The sequence below is a fragment of the Oryx dammah genome, unplaced genomic scaffold, assembly GCF_014754425.2.
Source record: "Oryx dammah isolate SB20612 unplaced genomic scaffold, SCBI_Odam_1.1 HiC_scaffold_18, whole genome shotgun sequence".
Taxonomy (NCBI): Eukaryota; Metazoa; Chordata; class Mammalia; order Artiodactyla; family Bovidae; genus Oryx; species Oryx dammah.
The window spans coordinates 63,619,602-63,642,091 of record NW_024070202.1 but is presented as its reverse complement, the minus strand read 5'-3'; the positions used below and the strand labels follow the sequence as shown (position 1 = coordinate 63,642,091).

The following is a 22,490-nucleotide window of genomic DNA, read 5'->3' as shown; positions in this document are numbered from 1 at the left end:
TATTTGCTTGTTAAGCATTTCTAGAATGGTATGTCTTTTTTCTTCCCCCTGCTTTTAAATATATGATCCACTTTGTTTTGCTACTAACCAATAAAAAGTGGATTAGAGAATAAAACCATTTTTAAGGAAAATTTTACTAAATGTGATCTCGCGATACCATATTTCATAAATGTAAATAGCATAATACAAGTGGCTAATATAATCCAGATGAGTCCTATCCTTTCTGCCGTTTGTTTGGATTGTGGTCACCAGAATAAGGGGGAAGAGACAAAGAAAAAAACTGGAGATCAGGCAATATGAGCAGGCTTCAGGGCTGAGGCTACTATGTGCCAGAGTGAGAGATCCAGGTTGCCCCTACCTGGGCAATCAGTGATGGCCATGGGCATCTGGGTCAGCCCTTCCCACCATCAGAGGGGCTGAGCTGTCAAGAGCTCTGCATTTTGGTCCTTTGGAGGCAGCAGCTCCCAAGTCCCGCTTCCATCTTCTTAGTGTCTCTCTTTATGGCAGCAGCAAAGAGCACAGAGTAAATGAATTTATTAAATGAAGCAGCTATAGCATCTATTTCCTCCTCAAGCAGGGACCATAGTATGGGAAGTGATGTGGATTTTTTTCATCTTCTTTATATGCCTTTTGTACACCTACCTCCCTATGCTGATGCTCTTCCTCTTGTCTCCTTTCCCCCTCAACCAGCATTCCTAGAAGTAAAAAGGAATGCAAGTGAAAACTTTAAAAAGATAAACATGGAGACAGCATAGCATAATTTAATAAGCACAGGCTCCGGAGGCAGACAGACCAGTGTTTGGGTCCTGTCTTTATGCCTTACTGTTCATATGACTTGAATATGTTACTTAACTTTCCAGAGTCTAGTCTCTCCTTTCAAAGTGGGTATAATAATGCCGTCCTTGTTTCCAGGGCCTTATATGTTTATAAAGTACCTTGTACAATTCTTGGAACAGAGATACACTCAGAAACTCAAACTATAATTACTGCCATTGTGTAGATGTATGTATAATTCATCTTCTAAATTTGGGTGAAGAGAATGACTGACATGGGACCATACCATTCTATAGTCTATGATTTGAAATATTTTTTACCTTAATTATACACAGACAGAACCTAACTTTTATTCCAAAAACATATTTCTAATATGGTGTCTCAGAATAGACTTGCCTTCCCTCATAGAAACAGTTCTAATAGTTTATCTGAATTTAGGTCTTCTTCATCTTGCCCTTGCTAACACCCTCCTAACTAGTCCTTTGGCCTCTATTCACCCATTGCTGTCTACTGCTAGGATGCCACATTTATTGAATATAGGACTATAGTCATTTGTTTAAATAACTAGATTTGGAGGCGACTTCAGAACTGTGTCCATAGAAACCCGTGATGTAAAATTTCTAAATGTTTGGAAGGAAGACGGTGAGGAAAGGAGGAAGAGAGGGAAGGTAGGAACAGAACGAAGGAAAGTAGCAAATGTGTTTGTTCACACACCAGGAGTCTGTAAGCCAGGTGCGTGCCTGTCACACTAGTCTGACTGAGATCATCCCACTGGGGTGGTTGAAGCTGTGCGTGTTTGTCGTGGTCACAATTGCTTGCTTTCACTTAACAGTGTTTGGCTTTAGTTGAGTGACTCTCCCTCCCACCTGCTGTGATCCAACCATGATAGTGAGTTTTTAAAAATTGTTAAATCAGTTCTCTTTGTCATTACCATGCTTCAATATTGATTATAATACTTTTCCTCCTTGGAGCTCAAAGTTTTCACACACTAATTTCTGTACTTGGTATGTTTTTGAGGTAGAAGAAACATGTGAAATTATTGCTGTTTTACAAATAGCAATGGAGTTAGGGAAAGCTAAATATCTTGCCCAGAGTCACGTGGTTACTGGAAGGGTTAGTCTAGATTCGAAATCTTCTAGCCCATGTGCTTCCCACTAGACCACACGAACCACAACAGTACAAATAGATTTCTAGCCAGAGCCTCCTTCTGGGTAAACTGTTCTCAATCTGGCCTGCTTTTCACTTAAATTGGTGTTGCACTGTGGGAAGAAAAGGGCAGAAACTGTTTCCCACAATCTCTTTTCTTTGCTAGGAGGAATATAATAAACGTTTACCTTGCATTTGCTATGTTCTTAATTTTTATTATCTTGGTAGGTGACTTGGTACCATTATTTCAGACATAATAAGAAATACTGTGAGTTATTTCTGCTTCAAACCAGTAATTGTGCAATTTACGATGTCAGTTTGTTTAGCTGCCGTAGTTGTTTCAGAATACACGAAGGTAAAGTGGCATTCTGGAAAGGAGTGGATGACCGAACACATGAACACACAAACATTTTTCGCAGACACTATCTTCTTTTTAATGGTTGGGCAGGAACTCAGAAATCATCTGGTTTGCCTCCCTCACCTAACAGCTGGTGTAATGAAGGCCCTAGAAAGATGAAGTGACTTAGTGGTTGGTATTAAAAGGCAGGAGTGTGTGTAATTTTACCATGTTCCCTATTAAATGGCAGATGAATAAACATCTCAGAATAAAAAACCCTTGGTCTTTTCTAGCCTCCTGACTTTATGAGCCTGGCACCTTGTATGTGCCCTTTCTGTGCTCCAGTAAAGGCCATGATGACAACATCCTCCTTGGCACCCAGAATTTGAAAATCTTCCCCAGTGGGAATTACTTTAAGGACTTCATTGCCTCACATTTCTCCTGCTTGCCTTTATCAACCTTCACATTCTCCATCAGCATATAACCTAACCTTTACTGGGTTATTCTTTTTATTACAGAACCATCAAACTTATGTTTCTCTTCTTACCTCTACCACTCACATCTTTCTGCTGGGGAATATTGCACTTTCATTATGTCTTTTTCTTAATCTCAGTGATATGAATTCTACCCTTAGAACAAGAGTTCCATGGGGCCACCAGTGTAGTGTTTTTTTAAAAATCTGAATGTGAATGCCTTTAGTGGTCTAGCTGACTTTCTCATACATGTTTGCTTCATCCTTGCAGGTGCTTAGGGCTTAGGTTGACCTTACATTGCTAGATTGATTATGGAAGGTTCGAGACTACTTGGTATCAGGAAAAGACTCCCTGAAACTGGAGCCATTTCATTGTTGTCATTGGGAAAACAAAAGATTTGTTTGAAAAATAAGTCAAATTGAAATCAATAGTAAGTTTATCATACATTTGCCAAAATTTATGTGATGTCTGTTATGTTATAGCAGTTCTTAGAGACAGCTAGGAAGGCGTTGCATGAGGTATTTGTTTACGTTCTGTTTCTGGTATGATGAAGGACACTCAAATTTGGCCTAACTAGCACCTTTACAAAGAAGGCCATTTTTAAGAAAACACATTCCAATGTGTTATCCATTTTCCTAGGGGCCTATCATTTTTATGCAAACGATTTTCTTCAGAAATATTTATCTTGTCATTATTCTAACCAATTTTCTTCACTTCATTGTTAACTGGACCAGTTGCCAGGCTTTCCCTGTGTACTGACTGTCCATGCATGTGGTACAAGTGGTTCTCTAATAACACCTAATTTGCACTGTATTTTGCATCATTTGCAAGATTTGTAATTTCCCTCTGCAACCCGTTTATGCTGTATTTGTAACAATTTCCAACAGTCACTGAAAGATGAACCAATATAAGAAGTTGATGGCAGGTGGGGATTCATATAGTGTTGAACGTGGAAAGAAACTTGAGTAGAGACTAGTTTTATAAGCAGCCAGTTAGTTTTTGAGCGACTATCTTTGTGTTATGCTTTTGTTTTTTATTACTACAATTGAGATAATTAGGACATAGGAGAATCCCCCTCCCCCCAATTATGTAAGAATTTAGAATGTGCTAGCCTAAATTCTGATCTCATGTGCTGATGTGGCATTTCAAAGCAATGGAGAAAGGACACGGTGAATTAATTGAAAAATGTTGCTGGGAACAGACCAACCATTTGGAGGAAAAGTAGATTCCCTAGTCCATAACATGTGCCACAATACATTTCAGATGGGTAGGAGATTTAAATGTAAAAAAGAGGGAAACTGCCTGAACAGAACAAAATAGAGGTAAATACATATTTATGGAGGCAAGATAGGCCTTTCTAAGTTAAGTCAGCAAAGGCAGAAAGCAAAAAACAGAGTTTCAGCTGTCTACTTCTTAAGATCTGGTCCAGAAGCATGTGAACTGAGGTATGTGTTAATGATAGTTACCCTGGATGGGGCAATTATAGGTGGTGTCTGAGCATCCTCCTACGATTTCTCTTCCATATAAGGTGTACATTTTCCTATAAATAACATATATAACTTTTATGAAAAGAGACTCTGGTAAAAATGCCAACAATAAAATGACTGTAGTATCAGAAACGGTAGTAAGGAAAAAATGGTCAGTTTTGTAAATCAGGAAAATTAATGACTTTTACAGTATTCAAGGGCAATGACTGGTGTTTATGGGGCTTGTTTATATTTCAGTTGTGATAAACAAATACAGGTTCTTCAGGACTTTGTGCAGCTTGTTTATGGATTCTGCCTCCTTCCTACCTCTATATCTCATCTCTGAAAATAGGCCAAATCGTGTAAATTATTGCTTTCTGAGCAATTTTCTACCCTTTTCACAAGTGACTTCATAATTACTAAATTAGGTCAGCACTTTGGCTATAACCTCAGTCTTCTCTGAAGGCTTTTTCAATAATACCATTCCCTTCTTAGAGCGTTCTCATTTCTTAACTCTTCTTTTGCTATAGAAACTGTTTCTGATAGCTTGTCTTTGGCTCAGGCTTGTCTTTTCCAGTCTGCTTTGTGCATCTGTGCCTGCACATGGCCTTTTTCTCTGTGTGCACACGCCTGGTGTGTCTTCTTCCTCTTACAAGGACACTAGTACTTTTGGGTTGGGGCCTCACCCTCATGACCTCATTTAACCTTAATCACCTCTTCAAATGCCCTATTTCCAAATACAGCCCCATTGAGGAGCTGGTTAGGGCTTCAACCTATGAATTTTAGGGAGGACACAAGTCAGTCCATAATGCCTCCAGGTAATAGCTAAGTGCATAAAGGACTTATATTTTATTCTTTTTTTTGTGAACATAGCATCCTACTTATGCCTAGTATATATATAGTTGATGCCCATTGTATATTTTTTAAACTTCTTATTTTGAAATAATTACAGACTCATAGGAAGATGCAAAAATACTACGTAGAATCCCAGGTACTCTTCATCCAGCTTTCCACAATGGTAACATTTCATAGACTGTAGTCTAGTATCAAAAATAGGAAACTAACTTTGGTCTACCTTATGTTTTTAGAATGAATCAGTGGAGCTGTTTATAAAGAAGCTAAGTCTTAAAGTAGGTGTGAATTTTAGATATTTAGAAAGGACAGTGGCAGATACTGTAGATAGAGTTGTTAATTTAAGCAAGGAGATACAGGTCTATAAGTAAACTGCTTAAATTTCAGATGAATGGATAAGAAGGCTGTGGTACATATACACAATGGAGTATTACTCAGCCATTAAAAAGAATACATTTGAATCAGTTCTAATGAGGTGGATGAAACTGGAGCCTATTATACAGAGTGAAGTAAGCCAGAAGGAAAAATACCAATACAGTATATTAACTCATATATATGGAATTTAGAAAGATGGTAATGATAACCCTGTATGTGAGACAGCAAAAGAGACACAGATGTATAGAACAGTCTTTTGGACTCTATGGGAGAGGGAGAGGGTGGGATGATTTGGGAGAATGGCATTGAAACATGTATAATATCATATATGAAACGAGTTGCCAGCCCAGGTTCAATGCATGATACAGGATGCTCGGGGCTGGTGCACTGGGATGACCCAGAGGGATGTTATGGGGAGGGAGGAGCGAGGGGGGTTCAGGATGGGGAACACATGTACACTTGTGGCAGATTCATGTCAATGTATGGCAAAACCAATACAATATTGTAAAGTAATTAACCTCTAATGAAAATAAATAAATTTATTAAGAAAAAATTTTCAGGTTGGAAATTTAGTTTGGTAGATCAGTAAGCACCAGTTGATATAGAACCTGAAAAGCTAGGTAAAAGAGATTGAGCAAATGGTGAAGGAAACTGTTATAGATTAAGATATAAGTGATTTATAAAGGACAGCATTCTATTCCATTTTGAAAAGTGGTTTTAAAAAAAAAGCAAAAATAACTCCCTGTGTTTCAGACATACTAATCTGCTAGTAGTACACAGGAGAGAGGCGAATATGAAAAATAGGGAAGAATATAGAAGTTTCATCGTTTTTTAATTGCATTGATGGAAATCATTAAGTTTGTAATTTTGTTATGAATAATGTGCTTTATTTCAAATACAGTGAGCTTGAGATGACTAAGATGCATCCAAGAAAAGAGATATGTTAATAGCTGGATCTGAGGGATTTGAGTTGAAGGGAAAGATTAAAGCTTAAAAGTAGATTTTAGTATCCTCAGCTTAGAGGCCATCACTGAAACTCTGTCATTAGAGGAACTCTATGGTAGTGAAGGCAGAGTCAGGGAACACTGGATTTGGGATTTATTTGCAGAGCCAGATAAGAAGTGCATTCTACATGGAGGAGGTGAATTTCAAAGAATTTCCAGCAGAAATGGTGTGAGTACTATTTAGGACAGAAGGTCAAGGAAAGATGCGTCTGTAACTGGAAGGAACAGTATAGGAAGGCAAATGCAAGAAGCAGTGGGCTATTATCAAGGTTTTTGTTTCTTTTCCTTTTCTTCTCTTTAGAAAATATATTTCAAGATGTTTGAAGGTTGGGGAGTGATGGTAAGATGAGAGGGCTAAAAATCCAACATTCACATTAAATGGGGAGGTTTGAGGAAGCAGAGGAATAATCTAAATACAGTTAAACTGAAAAGAATATTTGAGAAGGGAAACAAATGAGAAGCCAGATGTAAATTGGAAATATATGGAGATTTTAAAAAAAGAACATTTCATGAAGTCCAGACACATGAGCTTTGGAGAAGTAAAGTTTTATAATAATCTGCAAGAGAGCAAGAAGGGGGTGAACGGTGAGGCAGTAAATTCAGGTTGATTTGCAGTGGCTGCTGTGGGAGGGACAGGCTCAGCCATTTAGCAATTGTGCAGCTACTTCTTCCTCTAGAGCTATAATTTTCTCATTGAAATACTGAGATAGCACCACCTTGTTTTGAAACAGCATATTGCTTCAAAATTGTTTAAAAATCAAGCTATATTGTTAGAAGTAAAGAGAGCATGCAGTTTTTAATAGGGTTGCTCCTATTAATAATTATGAGGCTTCCCTGGTGACTCAGATGGTAAAGAATCTGCCTGCAATGCAGGAGACCTGGGTTCAATTCCTGGGTCATCCATTGTAATAGGGAGTCCATAATGGAATGAAGAAAGGTTAATGGAAGAATATTTGAATCCAGGATTAGAGCTGTATTTGACAGGAGAAGCAATTAGGAGTAACTATAGGGGAAGGTCTACCATCAAAGACCTAATAGAATAACGTTCTCCCTGTGTGTACTTAACAAATACTTGTTGATAGATAAGCCGGCTGGTAACTAATTACAATGTGATGACCAAAGCCCAGTTTCTTGGAAGTAGGGCTGTTAAAACAGGAGTAGAATACCAGGGGAGTTTGAGGAATTTCCTTCCCTGCAGATGTTTAAACTAATACAGATAGTCAACAGTCTGAAGATAATTTGGGAAAAACCCTGCCTAAAAGTAGGGGGATGAATTAAATAACTCTTAAAGTACATCACTATTTCTATTTCTTCAGTCATGTCGTATGAACAGATCTTTAAAATGTACATTTTTACCCTCATCCAGCTGTAAATGTGAGCTGTTTTTTCTTTGGACTAATTTAATATGAGATATTATAATGGAAACCCTAACTGTGTAATTTCAATATCCTTAAAAATTGTGTAGGTTGACCAAAAGAAGGAGTACTTCCATAACACTGGAGCATCCCTTGGAAGGTACTTATCTCTGAGGCTTTGTATGATATAAAAAAATAAAACTTTTCTCCCATATTTAATTGATATATGGGACTATTTTATATTCAAATGTGAGGATAGAAAATTTGTATTAATTCCAGCAGCTGATGGTTTGAAGGAATTTCTACTGATTCAACTTGTAAAAAATCTTTTCTAGTTTTCTTCCTCTCAACTTTTACCCCTACCCAAACTTCTGCTACCTCAGTGAGTCTGTCTTCAATAGTAAGGTTTTACTGGTTCACCTCCAAATTGGAGTAAACACATATCCTATTTTCTTTCCTTCAACTGTTACTCCCAGGACCTGTTCTCTCTCTGAGGAATTTGATCTTCAACAATAACTTCTGTGCTTGCAGTAGAAATTCAGGATTATTAAAATTGTATGTATTGTTTTTAATTCTCCTTTAGATTTTAGGGTCCCTGGATAAAGTATTTCAAGTACTTAGAATAAACTCATCAATCAGTTACTTATGTGAGACAGTCACTGAAACTTATTTTTATGTCACATTATTTTCATTTAAAATAATGAGAATACCCACAGATAGAAGGGGCAGATCCAGCAAGGTGGCCCATTCCCATTTTTATTTCTGGCCAAAATACCTGGCCTAAACTGGGAATGAAATTCTGCTACTGACACTACACAGCCCTTCAAGGAATGATGATATTCTTGCAGTTAGAACTGTTGAATGAAGTCAGGTCTGTGCTCCCAGCCTTTAAAACACACTTTTCACATTAAACTTTGAAAGAAAAACATTTTCAGTGTGTTTGTTTATTCAAATAAATTATTGGAATAACTAGACCCTTCTGATTTATATGTAATGTGATATTTCCTAAACAATTAAAAATGAAAATGATAAACTATTCTCTTATATCTAGTGGCTCTTAGAGTATATAACCTGATTCTGAAAAGTAAAATGCCTTTAGTTGTATTTCTATGTACAATATGTCTCAACTCTATGCTTTTTATTATTATTATTATTTTAATATAAATTTATATAATTGCAGACTAATTACTTTACAATATTGTGTTGGTTTTGCCATACATCAGCATGAATCTGCCACAGGTGTACACGTGTTCCCCATCCTGAACCCCCTTCCCTCCTCCCTCCCTGTACATCCCTCTGGATCGTCCCAGTGCACCAGCCCCGAGCATCCTGTATCATGCATCAAACCTGGACTGGCTATTCGTTTCACATATGATATTATACATGTTTCAATGCCATTCTCCCAAATCATCCCACCCTCTCACTCTCCCACAGAGACTGTTCTATACATCTGTGTCTCTTTTGCTGTCTCGCATACAGGGTTATCGTTACCATCTTTCTAAATTCCATATATATGCATTAGTACACTGTATTGGTGTTTGTCTTTCTGGCTTACTTCACTCTGTATAATCGGCTCCAGTTTCATCCACCTCATTAGAACTGATTCAAATGTATTCTTTTTAATGGCTGAGTAATACTCCATTGTGTATATGTACCACAGCTTTCTTATCCATTCATCTGTCCTGGCTATTATAAACAGTGCTGCAGTGACCATGGGGTACATGTGTCTCTTTCAATTCTGGTTTCCTCGGTGTCTATGCCCAGCAGTGGGATTGTTGGGTCGTATGGCAGTTCTATTTCCAGTTTTCTCTACACTGTTCTCCATAGTGGCTGTACTAGTTTGCATTCCCACCAACAGTGTAAGAGGGTTCCCTTTTCTCCACACCCTCTCCAGCATTTATTGCTTGTAGACTTTTGGATAACAGCCATTCTGACTGGCATGAGATGGTACCTCATTGTGGTTTTGATTTGCATTTCTCTGATAATGAGTGATGTTGAACATCTTTTCATGTGTTTGTTAGCCATCTGTATGTCTTCTTTGGAGAAATGTCTATTTAGTTCTTTGGCCCATTTTTTGATTGGGTCATTTATTTTTCTGGAATTGAGCTGCAGGAGTTGCTTGTATATTTTTGAGATTAATTCTTTGTCAGTTGCTTCATTTGCTATTATTTTCTCCCATTCTGAAGGGTGTCTTTTCACCTTGCTCATAGTTTCCTTTGTTGTGCAGAATCTTTTAATTTTAATTAGATCCCATTTGTTTATTTTTGCTTTTATTTCCAATATTCTGGGAGGTGGGTCATAGAGGATCCTGCTGTGAAAAAACTGTGGAATACTTCACGAATTTGTGTGTCATCCTTGCACAGGGGCCATGCTAATCTTCTCTGTATCATTCCAATTTTAGTATATGTGCTGCCAAAGCGAGCACAACTCTATGCTTTTTAAAAGGTAGCTTTTTGTTTTTAAAATGTTTGATTTTTATTTAAAAATAAATAATATTTTGGTTAGTTAGAATTTTTATATTTCTCTCATATATGCTTTCTGAGCAATACACCATGTCATGTGTAAAATGTTCCTGAAAAATATGATATCAATCTCTAGCTTCAGAAGCTGTGATTTATGCTAATACCGATAGAAAGATTTTTATTTAGTATAAGCATTTGCATATTGGTTGTTTTAAGATATTTTTGGCTTTTGTTCTAAGATATTTATGGCTAAAAAGCCCATAAAACAAGAATCAAGTTTAAACCCCATAAAACAAGAAGTAAATACATTGTACTAGTGAGTAGTATGGCAAGGCATGCAGGGCCCCAGCTTACTAGTTATAAGGAAATGGAATGGCAGATACCAAGGGTTCAAGTGTAAAGTTTGGTGAGTTTCACTCAGTATGTGAGCAAATTTGGAAAACTCAGCAGTGGCCATGGGACTGGAAAAGGTCAGTGTTCATTCTAATCCCAAAGAAAGACAATGCCAAGAATGCCCAAACTATTGCACAATTGCAATCATCTCACACGCTAGCAAAGTAATGCTCAAAATTCTCCAAGTCAGGCTTCATCATTACGTGAACCATGAACTTCCAGATGTTCAAGCTGGATTTAGAAAAGGCAGATAAACCAGAGATCAAATTGCCAACATCTGTTGGGTCAAAAAAGCAAGAGCATTCCAGAAAAACGTCTACTTCTGTTTTAATGACTATGCCAAAGCCTTTGATTGTGTGGATCACAATAAACTGTGGAAAATTCTGAAAGAGATGGGACTACCAGACCACCTGACCTGCCTCTTGAGAAATCTGTATGCAGGTCAGGAAGCTATAGTTAGAACTGGACATGGAACAACAGATTGGTTCCAAATAGGGAAAGGAGTACGTCAAGGCTGTATATTGTCACCTTGCTTATTTAACTTATATGCAGAGTACATCATGAGACACACCGGGCTGGAAGAAGCACAAGCTGGAATCAAGATTGCTGGGAGAAATATCAATAATCTCAGATATGCAGATGACACCATCCTTATGGAAGAAAGGGAAGAGGAACTAAAAAGCCTCTTGATGAAAGTGAAAGAGGAGAGTGAAAAAGTTGGCTTAAAGCTCAACATTCAGAAAACAAAGATCATGGCATCCAGTCCCATCACTCCATGGCAAATAGATGGGGAAACAGTGGAAACAGTGGCTGACTTTATTTTTGGTGGCTCCAAAATCACTGCAGATGGTGACTGCAGCCATGAAATTAAAAGACACTTGCTCCTTAGAAATAAAGTTATGACCAAGCTAGACAGCATATTAAAACCAGAAACATTACTTTACCAACAAAGGTCAGTCTAGTCAAAGCTATGGTTTTTCCCGTAGTTATGTATGGATACGAGAGTTGGACTATAAAGAAAGCTGAGCCCCAAAGAATTGATGCTTTTGAACTGTGGTGTTGGAGAAAGACTCTTGAGAGTCCCTTGGACAGAAAGGAGATCCAACCAGTCCATCCTAAAGGAAATCAGTCCTGAATATTCATTGGAAGGACTGATGCTGAAGCTGAAACTCCAGTACTTTGGCCACCTGATGGGAAGAATTGACTCATTGGTAAACATCCTGATGCTGGGAAAGATTGAAGGTGGGAGGAGAAGGGGAGAACAGAGGATGAGATGGTTGGATGGCATCACTGTCAAGTGACATGAGTTTGAGTCAGCTCTGAGAGTTGGTGATGGACAGGGAAGCCTGATATGCTGCAGCGCATGGGGTTGCAGAGAGTTGGACATGACTGAGTGACCGAAGTGAACTGAACTAAACTAATGAAAAAATAAAGTTTAATACAGCATACTTTGTCAATGGGACATTTAGTCATATATAGGCAGACAAGTTACCTAATATTGTTATCTGTTTTCATTTAAGAGATAAAAAAATCTTTCCTTTCAAAATTAGATAAAATACAAGGCTGCTAAATTTTTTAAACTTGACCTGTTATCTATGGAAAATCATTGATAATTTTTACACTTTATAAATTTATAAATGATGACCTTAATCCACCATTTCCATTTTAAAAACATATCATGTACAAAACCAGACTGAGACCGCAAAGTAAAATTTTTGTTGCACGTGTAGTATGTTTCGGCCGCTGTTCTCGTCACTACAGGCACAGTGGCAAACAGTCCACCTTTACTTTTCTGGTGTTACTTTCTCATTTCTATTGCCCAGCTTTCCTCTGCTATATTACATCGACTCTATTCTTTTTCTTCCCCTCCAGACTTATAAATTATACCAATTATACTGTGGTCACTTATATATAAATTTGGGATAAAGCTAATAGCAGTATCTGTAAACAGTTCATCTTTGGTGTAGGGAACAATATTAGCAGCATAATGAGCATGTGTAAAATTTTTCAAGGGGGGAAAGGAATTTTCTTCATGAAGATAGGACTGTTTTTTTGTTTTTTAACAACAACAACAAAAAAAATTTGTCATGTTCTAGGCACTGTACTGGGATTGGAATATGCTGATCAAGAAGAGAGATTTCCACCTTCATGGGAGCTTACTTCTGGCATAGGAGTCAGATAATAAACAGTTGATACGGCTAAATAGAACTGCAGGTTGAATTATGTACAGTGTAACAAAGGAAGTCGAATGAGTTGCACAGGTAGGGGCTACTTTATACAGGGTGATTGGAGGAGGCTTCTCTGATGTGGAAGTTGAAAAATGAGGATCTAGGGGAGTAGCATTCCAAGCTGAAAGAATAGGATTCAAAAGCTTTGATTTGCTGAGAGTAGTTCATATTCATACACATACAGGCACATATGTAAGTATCTGAGCTAATGAATGTGTTAATTAAATCATCAAGGGGAATATTCTCCCACCATATCATATATCAAATTATCACATGTAAACTTTAAACCTCTTACATCTTTGTTAATTATACCTAGTAATTTAAAAAAGGAATTTAAAGGGCTGGAGGCTAGAAGGGGCTCAGTGTATTCAAAATATGCTTGATGGCTTGATCTTAATGAGGAAAGGACAGCCACATCATGTAATACTCCTTACAGTCCATGGTCAGGAATTTAGATGTTACCTTATGAGTAGTGGGCTTCCCAAGTGGCACTATTAAAGAATCCACCTGTCAATGCAAGAGATGCAAGAGATGCAGGTTTGATCCCTGAGTCAGGAAGATCCACTGGAGAAGGAAATGGCAACCCATTCCAGTATTCTTGCTTCGAAAAATTCTGTGGACAGAGGAACCTGGTGGGCTATATAGTCCATAGGGGTCCCCAAGACTCAAATGCTACTGAGCATGCACACATGTGCACACACGCTCACACACACATACACATACTGTGAGTAGTGGGAAGCCATCAAATGGTTTTAAGCAGAGAAATTATGTGATCTGATCTATGTTTTCAAGAATTACTATGGCTACTATGTCCAGAATGATTTGGAAAACAGCTGGAGGGAGAGCTAGAGAGACTATTGTAGACATGTAGGCAAGAGGTGATGATGACTGGGGTAGTCACGATGGCATACTTCAGAGTCTGGAATATGTAGAACATGGTGATGGATTGCACGTTAGGGGTCAGACAAGAAAGCAGAGATGACTTCTGGAATGTCTGCTTTAGTAACGAGGTAGAAAGTAGTATTGTTGGTGAAAGGAGGGAATCTGGAGAAAGAACAGTGTGTGTGTGAACGTGGATGACAGGAAGGGCAGAGTAGAGGACTCAGTTTTGGACCTATTCCATTTGTGAAGCCTAGTGGGCACCCAGTTGTAAATACTGAGTGGTCTGCTGCTCAGGGGAGACTGTCGGGGGATGGCAGCCTCTGTTTCACAGGCTTTGAAGCTGGACTGGCTCACGCATATGGAGAGAGAAAAGAGAAGGGAGGCCTCATCTAAACCTTGAGGCCTTCCAGCATCTAGAGGTCAGGAAGAAGGGCAGGAACAAACATCAGAAATTGAAGAGAAGTAGCCAAGGAATGAGTAAAAGGAAAACTGTGAGAAAGGAGCCACATGGAGGCCAAGAAGGGAGAATTTCCAAAGTCAGCATTGTCACATGCTGCTAAGGGGGAGCAAGATGAGGGCAGAGGTGGGAGCTGACAGATTTCTACCTGAGGTTCTAACACATTTTGTATATCATATAGTCTATTTCATAAATTAATGAAATAACCATACAGGCTCCTCTGTCCCTGGAATTCTCTAGGCAAGAATACTGGAGTGGGTTGCTATTTCCTTCTCTAGGGGATCTACCCAACCGAGAGACTAAATCCGGGTCTCCTGTGTTTCAGGAAGATTCTTTACCATCTAGCCACCAAGGAAACCCAATCATACAGATATCCAGTTACAAAGTGAGATAAATACTATGAGGCAAGAGATTATAGAGGCTCAGACTTGAAAGTAGCAGTGAAATCATGAAGAGAGATAGCCATGAGAACTTCTTCAGAAGAGAAAATGAGCAGATTTGTTAATTGATAGGACATAAGTCTTCATGACCCAGATAATCACGATGGTGTGGTCACTACCTAGAGCCAGACATCCTGGAATGTGAAGTCAAGTCGGTCTTAGGAAGCATCAATACGAATAAAGCTAGTGGAGGTGATGGAATTCCAGTTGAGTGAAAGTGAAAGAGAAGAGTAAAAAAGTTGGCTTAAAGCTCAACATTCAGAAAACTAAGATCACAACATCTGGTCCCATCACTTCATGGCAAATAGATGGGGAAACAGTGGAAAGAGTGGCAGACTTCATTTTGGGGGGCTCCAAAATCACTGCAGATGGTGATTGCAGCCAGGAAATGAAAAGACGCTTACTCCTGGAAGGAAAGTTATGACCAACCTAGACAGCATATTACAAAGCAGAGACATTACTTTGCCAACAAAGGTCTGTCTAGTCAAGGCTATGGTTTTTCCAGTGGTCATGTATGGATATGAGAGTCAGACTATAAAGAAAGCTGTGCACCGAAGAATTGATGCTTTTGAACTGTGGTGTTGGAGAAGACTCTTGAGAGTCCCTTGGACTACAAGGAGATCCAACCAGTCCATTCTAAAGGAGATCAGTCCTGAGTGTTCATTGGAAGACTGATGTTGAAGCTGAAACTCCAGTACTTTGGCCACCTGATGTGAAGAGCTGACTCGTTTGAAAAGACCCTAACACTGGGAAAGATTGAGAGCAGGAGAAGAAGGGACAACAGAGGATAAGATGTTTGGATGGCATCATCAACTCAACAGACATGAGTTTGCATAAACTCTAGGAGTTGGTGATGGACAGGGAGGCCTGGCATGCTGCAGTCCATCGGGTCACAAGGAGTCAGACACGACTGATCTACTAAACTGAACTGAACTGAAGGGTTAATTGGAAAAGAGAAATATTGGGGAGGGGTCCTGTATTGCCTGTTCCAGTTGGCTGGTGCTCCATTCATTGAGAAGGCATCTTTGGAAGAGGATGAAGCTTGATAGAAATAGGTCATGAGTTCAGTTATATCCAGGTTGATTTGAGTGCTTAGCTCATGTCCACTTTTCCTGTAGGAAGCCTTCCCTGAATATTCTATCCTTAGCTAATTATTCTAATTCCTATAGATAAAATAATGTTTGCAATTTCATATGTTTCAACCCTATACTTACAGTCAGTACTTCACATTGGCACTTTTTGTTATACTCTCTGGTTCTCTATGTGCTGTATATCATTCTTATTTAGAGTATGAACTCAATGTGGACACAAAATACATGATTACTATTTTTGTTTATATAAGCTGATAACACTTGGCAGACTAAATGTTATGTAGTATTGTGTATTTTTTTCCCAGTGTCACTAGGGGATTTTCTTGAGATATAGACTAATTTCTTATGGGTTATTTAATAATCTCAAAGATTCATTAGATAAAGAATGTCTTCCAGGGCAACAGGAGTGAGTGAGTTTACTGACATTAAGTGAATTATATACTCTGATGTTTAGTGGAATATGTTCCCTATCTGGAACTATTTTTGAATTAAATTTGTGAAACCTCTACTGCTTACTGTGTTGAGTAGTATTACTGAACTGTGACTAAAACACAAAGATGGTGAACCCTCGAGTTTTGCCAGTCTTATATTTTGCTTTTTGTGCGTTATTTCTTTAATACATTACAAAACATCATCTAAATTTGCATCTATTATAGAATTTGATAGCCCCTTCATACTTCAAATTGGCCTCAGAGATTTCAGCATTGGAAAGGGGATTTTATTTTCCCAGCTGTTTCAGTGTAATATATTTGAAGACAGAGGCACTGTCCGGTAAGTTTATAGCCTAAATAAATCTATTTTAAAGGTGTGCTGTCTGGGGCTAGGTGGCATAATGGGATGACATATGAGCTATTCATATTTGAAGACCTGGCACTAAACTTGTCTCAGAATGCCAGGAAAATGACTTTAGAGGTGTCAGTTTGCTGGAGTCCTTGGTGGGCATCTGGGAACATCACAGAATCGGTGTAAGGTCTAACATAATGTATCCTCTGTAAATTATATTGCTATATTAGCCACCTAAGTCCAAAAGAGCAATTTTTGAATGACTTCAGTAGACATTTCAAAATCTTATTTTAATAAGTAATGAGAAGGGCAAGCCATGAGAAGTACAAGACTGTCTGAAAGAAAATCAGCCTAATCTAAAGGATTATATGTGGGACTGGGAGTTGAAAGTTAATTTTTAATATTTATCTACTATTTATTTGCCTCATCAGTTATTTAGCAAATATTTACTTAATTCCCTTTTTCTGAGCCTTTATCATTTTAGGCATGGATTTCTTAATAAGACCAGTTACCTTTCTTCTTCCTGGCTTCAGGTCTCCTACAAATGCCAGTAAAAATATTTCAAAAAAGTGTCATGAAAAAACTTATTATTACTAAGAAAAACCTTGATAACCTTGTCTTCATTGCTTGTAAAGTCATCTCTCAATAATCCCAAGATTCTTAAGTGGACTGCTTATCTGAAGATCTTTTACTTTTTCTACTTGCCTTTTCCAAGAATGTCTAGTATTAATAATTATACACTCAGTTTCCATTTGAATAGGTTTTTAAATTACTTAAAAGGCCATCATCATGAATTCATATTTAATATCTGAATCTAAGGTTTCCTTATTGTAGTAACACATTGTGTGCTAGCCAGAAACATCACTTAATTTGAGAAAGCATAAAATGCACAAAGGTGCCAGTCAGACTTTGATTTTTTATTGTGAAAATATACTTCAGTAACTCACAGACTTACTGTTTGTTAACTTGACCTATTTATTTCCTTTCATTTTGTATTTAACTCCTGTGCATAAAATGATCTGGTTAATGGTTTTGTTTTTGTTTCCAGAAGAGACTCTTAACAAGGAAAGCAGTGGTGGTGGACCATGACAGCTGATGAGGGGTGATTCTGGGCAAAGAGTGTCTGTCCTCTTTCTGTATCCACGAGAAGGTTTCAGTCTGAAACTAAGCTACACATGGTTTTGTAGCATTTCTAAGGAGTTGATCCAAGTTGATAGTGCTCCAGGTTGCTTCCAGGCTTTTTTCTTTTTGAAGATCTTCCTGTTGACTTGGATGCTTGGAATTCTCCATGGAATGCAGGATGCTGAAATACAGACAGATGGTTTTTCTCTCAACCTCTCTGAACCTCAGTTTCTTTTTCTTTACCTCTAACTGTTAGGATCTCAGTATCCTTCTCTGTGTGTCTGTGATACGACCCTTCACCAGAAACTGTCCCAAGTTCTACTTCCTGTGACTCTGCTGATTGCTTGGGCAGAGCCTTTGATGCCCCATAGTCAGCTCATAGAAGGATGTTTGAAGAGAATTGGGGGTAAATTGTACCTCTTTAACTGAAGAGGTGGTTTCAGGTTAAAATATACTTTAATCATTATCTATTGGAATTAAAATTGTGTTTATTATATAAACCATAATTGAGTTACTTATTATGTGCTTATTATCATGCAGAAGTCTAGGTGTACAGAGGTGAACAAAGTAGATGAAGGCTCTGCCCTAATAAACCATCCATCCCAGTGGGGAAGGAAGGCAATACACAAACACATAAAAAGATAATTACAAACTATAATGAATAATACGAAGGCAAGGTAGTGTGGTAAATAGGAACCAGCAGGGGGAGGAGGGATTGGGGAACCTTTCCTAAAGAGGGGTTATCTGCAGTGAGATGGGAAGGAGCCCTCTGTATGAAGATGCCCTTGGTGGGGTTGGGAGTGAGAACAGGGGAAGCAGTCGATGTCCCAGAGAGAGGAGAGAGGAAATGCAAGGCAAGTAGGAAAGAAGGCCAAGGTGACTGGGCAGGATGACAGCAGACGGGGTTCGTAAACAGTAGGGGCCAGATCATAGAGGAGGCCTTGTTTCAAAGCCTAGGGTTTACTAGAAATGACAATTCTTGAAATAGGAGATTTTTTGTGAACCGGTTATCTCTTAGACCAGATGAAAGGTGGCAGTCCTAAACTTGAATAGTCGATGTGCATTCGTAATCTGGAGTGGTTTTGAGCAGAGCCAGCAGCATGTTGAAGCAGTACTTTATTATATTCAAAGGCCTGAGACCACTCAGTTCTCAGGCATTTATCACTTGAAAGTGGAGGAGTAGAAAAGTTTAAAAGGCCATAGCAATAACATTTGAGAAAATGAATAATTTAAAGTGAATTAAACCATGAATAATGAATTATAAAAGGAATCCTCACTTGTGATTAGAGATTCATAATTTTCATTTTACAGCAAAATATCGTTGGCTGCCATGCATTCCTGACTTACTTCATCTAAGTACAATTAGGCCCAACACATTAGTGCCTTGATGTGCAGACTTATGACTGGCTTCTTGTGTTGAAACCATTAAATTTTAATGTATTCAGCTTAAGCATAAGTGGTCACAGATGATTCATACCCTGCTCCCTGCTTTTGGTGAAAATGATCGTTAGCACGAGAATTGTCCCCAATGGCCACACTTATCTTCGTAGTTGATTTCCTAAACATGTTTGTGTCCATAGAAAACCAGGAATAAACATTGCGTAGCTGATGGGTAAAGCACAATGATAATTGCTCTAAAGCCGCAGGATATTTGATGATGATAAAATAGAACTCCGTAACTCTTGACATTTTCTTTTTTAATTTCTGGTATCAGGAGAGTACAAGTGATATAAGCTGCTCTTTAAGAATGGAGTTAGCCAACCATGCGTTTTTAGTTTTTAGTTTTTTTTTTTTAAGAAGTAAATGCCAAGAATTGCCCATTGTGTTACAACATCATCATTTAGCTGTTGGACATAGAGGAAGGATGAACCAGCAGGCTTGCCTGACTGATACTTTAGATGGCCGCTTACCCAATAAAAATAATACTGTAGCTTGGACATAGGCGATCAACCAGCCTGGAAATTGAATGCTCACCTGACCAACCATTATCCAGGTCCTGAAAAATCTCAGCCCAATATGCTGCTAGTTGAATTTACGTATCTTGTGCAACCCATGCAGACACACATGATGTGATGATGTCCCTCCTGAGTTGAAGTTCTGATTGCCTTCACAGTAAACTGCTGGTTATCTGCCATGACTCCTGAGTCCCACTGTGATCTGGCTTCTGTGTCTCCAGCCCTTTCGCTCATAGTTGCCAGTTAGGCAGCTACCATTCTGAGCTATCCACAGACTCCTAGAAGGAAGCATTTTTTCCCTTGTTCTCAGGTCTCCCTTGTCCTCAGGCACACAAGTCCTCTGCCTAGGATTCCCATCTTGTATATTGCAGCTGGCTGACTCACGTGAAGTTTTACGATTCGGGTAGTGTCTGAGACCATTCCTGCCTTTCCCCCTACTCCGAATACCCTCTCTCCCTGAGTCATAGTTCTAGCCCCATTTGACCATTGCACCCTATATGGGATTGCATTGTATTATAGAGATTGGTATATCCTAATGCAACCCTGCTGTGGGCTTCTTGAGCGTAGAGGATGTGTGTTGTGCCCTTGGTACCCCTATTTGTTAGCATAGAGTTTGCATACGGTAGGCTCTTGGCGCTGGATGAATTTCTGTATAGGTTATATCTCTTTCCTGACCCTGAAATGTAGAACAACTGGCTGTTCTCCAAACTGGTCTAGGTATCATGTTGGATTATTCTTGGTAGTAACAAAATAACCAGATTTACTTCAATCTCCTCATCACATTACAAATGATTTGACTGCTTCCTTTTCTAAAAGAAGACATTTTTACAGTCCCATTACTTAATGAAGGAGCATGGTTCAAACTTGCTATAACTCTGGAAATCCTTATGAGACTCATTCATTAACTATTATGAGATTAGCCACACCTGGGTATGGCTTTGATTCAGGTGCTCTGAGACTGCTTTTATCCAAGCGAAGTCAAAATAAGAGCGCTGCTCCCTGCTTCCCTGCCCTCCTCCTATTCATTGTAGTTTCAGGGCATGAACCACTGAACAGTCTGTCTCATTAAATAAAGCGATAGTATTTTAGGGCTGAGAGATACATCTAAAAGTCTCCGTTCTAATACTCCAGGCCATTGTGTTTCTAAAATATCCCTAAAAAGATAGATGTTTATTCTTAAGCATCTCCAGGGATAGGCTTCCACAGCCCTCTCAATTATGTGTTCCATTATCTCACCAGTCTTCTCATCAGGAAGGTTTTTTTCCTTAATGTCTAACTTTAATCCCCCCTGTTGTAATTTAAACTCATTTCCTTTTGTCCTGACTTCAGTGGGGAAAAAAAAAAAAATAGCTCACCAGCACCCACCCCTCCCTATTTGTAATTGAAGATGTCTGACTTCCTCCAGGCAGCTCTTTCTAATGCTAAATGGACCCAGTCTTGCCTTTTTCTTCTTTTGCCTTTCTTGGAGACTCTTCCTTTTAAAACTTTCATTGTTCTTATTGCAGCAAGTATCAGGGACCATACATTTCAGTTCTGTCATTTTAATCCTGCTGCTTATTTTTTCAGTCTACCAATCTGTATAACCTTAGTAAGCCACTTAACACATTGAAAAAGAATCAATGGACACAATTGTAAAGAGCTTCACAGTTATGGGATTCTTCATCTCTGCAAGCAATCTGCTACAGCTGTCCAGTACCCTCCCTCCCCAATTGTAGGGAAAGAGCAAATTAGCCATGATGGCATGGTCAGGCTCTCTTGCCCCACGGCTTCTTGGCCCACGTTTCGTAAATACATGGTTATGTAACAGCTGAGATCATTTATAACACTGCGGATGTGTGTCACAAGGTACTCGCTTAGACTGCTTTGTGCGATACGCATATACGAGCACCACCTGAAAAGCCCTTGCGGCTGCATTATGGCTGCGTCCACTGGGTCAACCACGAGAGGAGAAAATACAGCATGTCTGCTGGCTGCTGTACCAGCCTGTAGAGAAAAAAAAAAAATCTGCAGTTCCTACGGCTCTTCTGAGTTTTCTTCTAGCTTCCCTGCTCTTGGTTTGCCTACCCTGAGTTCAGCAGTGAGATACAGCAAGACACCAATTTACATATTTAAGGGTGAAATGATTTTCTTGTCTTATTTCTTGCTTCTTCATGTATATGTTTCATGTGGCCACAACTACGGTGTTTTAGAGTCCCAGATCTACTCACTGCTGTGCCAGGATCGCTCAGGGATGGAGGGAAGGGGACAGTATTCTCATTTTCTTTTGCCTTTCTCAGATCCTAGAGGCAGTAGCATTGACAGAAGCTACGAATTTCCAGTGTTGATGGAACATTAATCTTTTTTTGGAATCTGAGATAAGAACTTGGAAGTAATATGAAAAGGAAGATTAGCTGGAAAATTAAAAATACAACTGTCTTCCTCCTAAAAATAGGAACTTCTACATGAAAATTAGAAAGGAGATAATGATAGATGTGGATGAGGATGAAGTTAAACAACAAGAGGGAAGAGGAAGTGGAGCAAGAAGAAAACAAGTGATGTGATCAAGTGAAGTAAAAAAAAAAAAAAAGTGCTTTAATTTGTGATCCTCCAACAGGGAAATATCATAGTTAAGATCTTTTAGTAAAAAATAAACAACTATAAAATTCCAGAATAAGAAGTGACTCAAATTTGTAATATAAACATGGTAAGAATTTCTGTTGATGTCTATGCTGTTAATTCAGTGATTCCTTATGACATGTTACAATCCACTGCCTATGATTTGAGGAGAGATGGGTATTATTAATTTGACCACTTAGCAATTCTACATAATCTGATCCTTCAAGAATAGTCCTTCACTATAAATAAAAAATGTCATTGAAATTACTGTAAGTTCAAAGTAACTTCAAACTCAGAATA

General features: G+C 38.6%; 1 protein-coding gene and 1 non-coding gene across 2 annotated transcripts in view; one reads left to right on the top strand and one right to left on the bottom strand.

The window, feature by feature from the left end:
- BBS9 (Bardet-Biedl syndrome 9) overlaps window positions 1-22,490 on the top strand; it is a 469,218-nt gene that overhangs the window by 408,224 nt on the left and 38,504 nt on the right. The gene's annotated exons all lie outside the window — the stretch shown is intronic.
- On the bottom strand, window positions 10,101-10,207 carry LOC120878311. Its single transcript, XR_005724516.1, has one exon. It is a non-coding gene; the product is annotated as a U6 spliceosomal RNA (small nuclear RNA).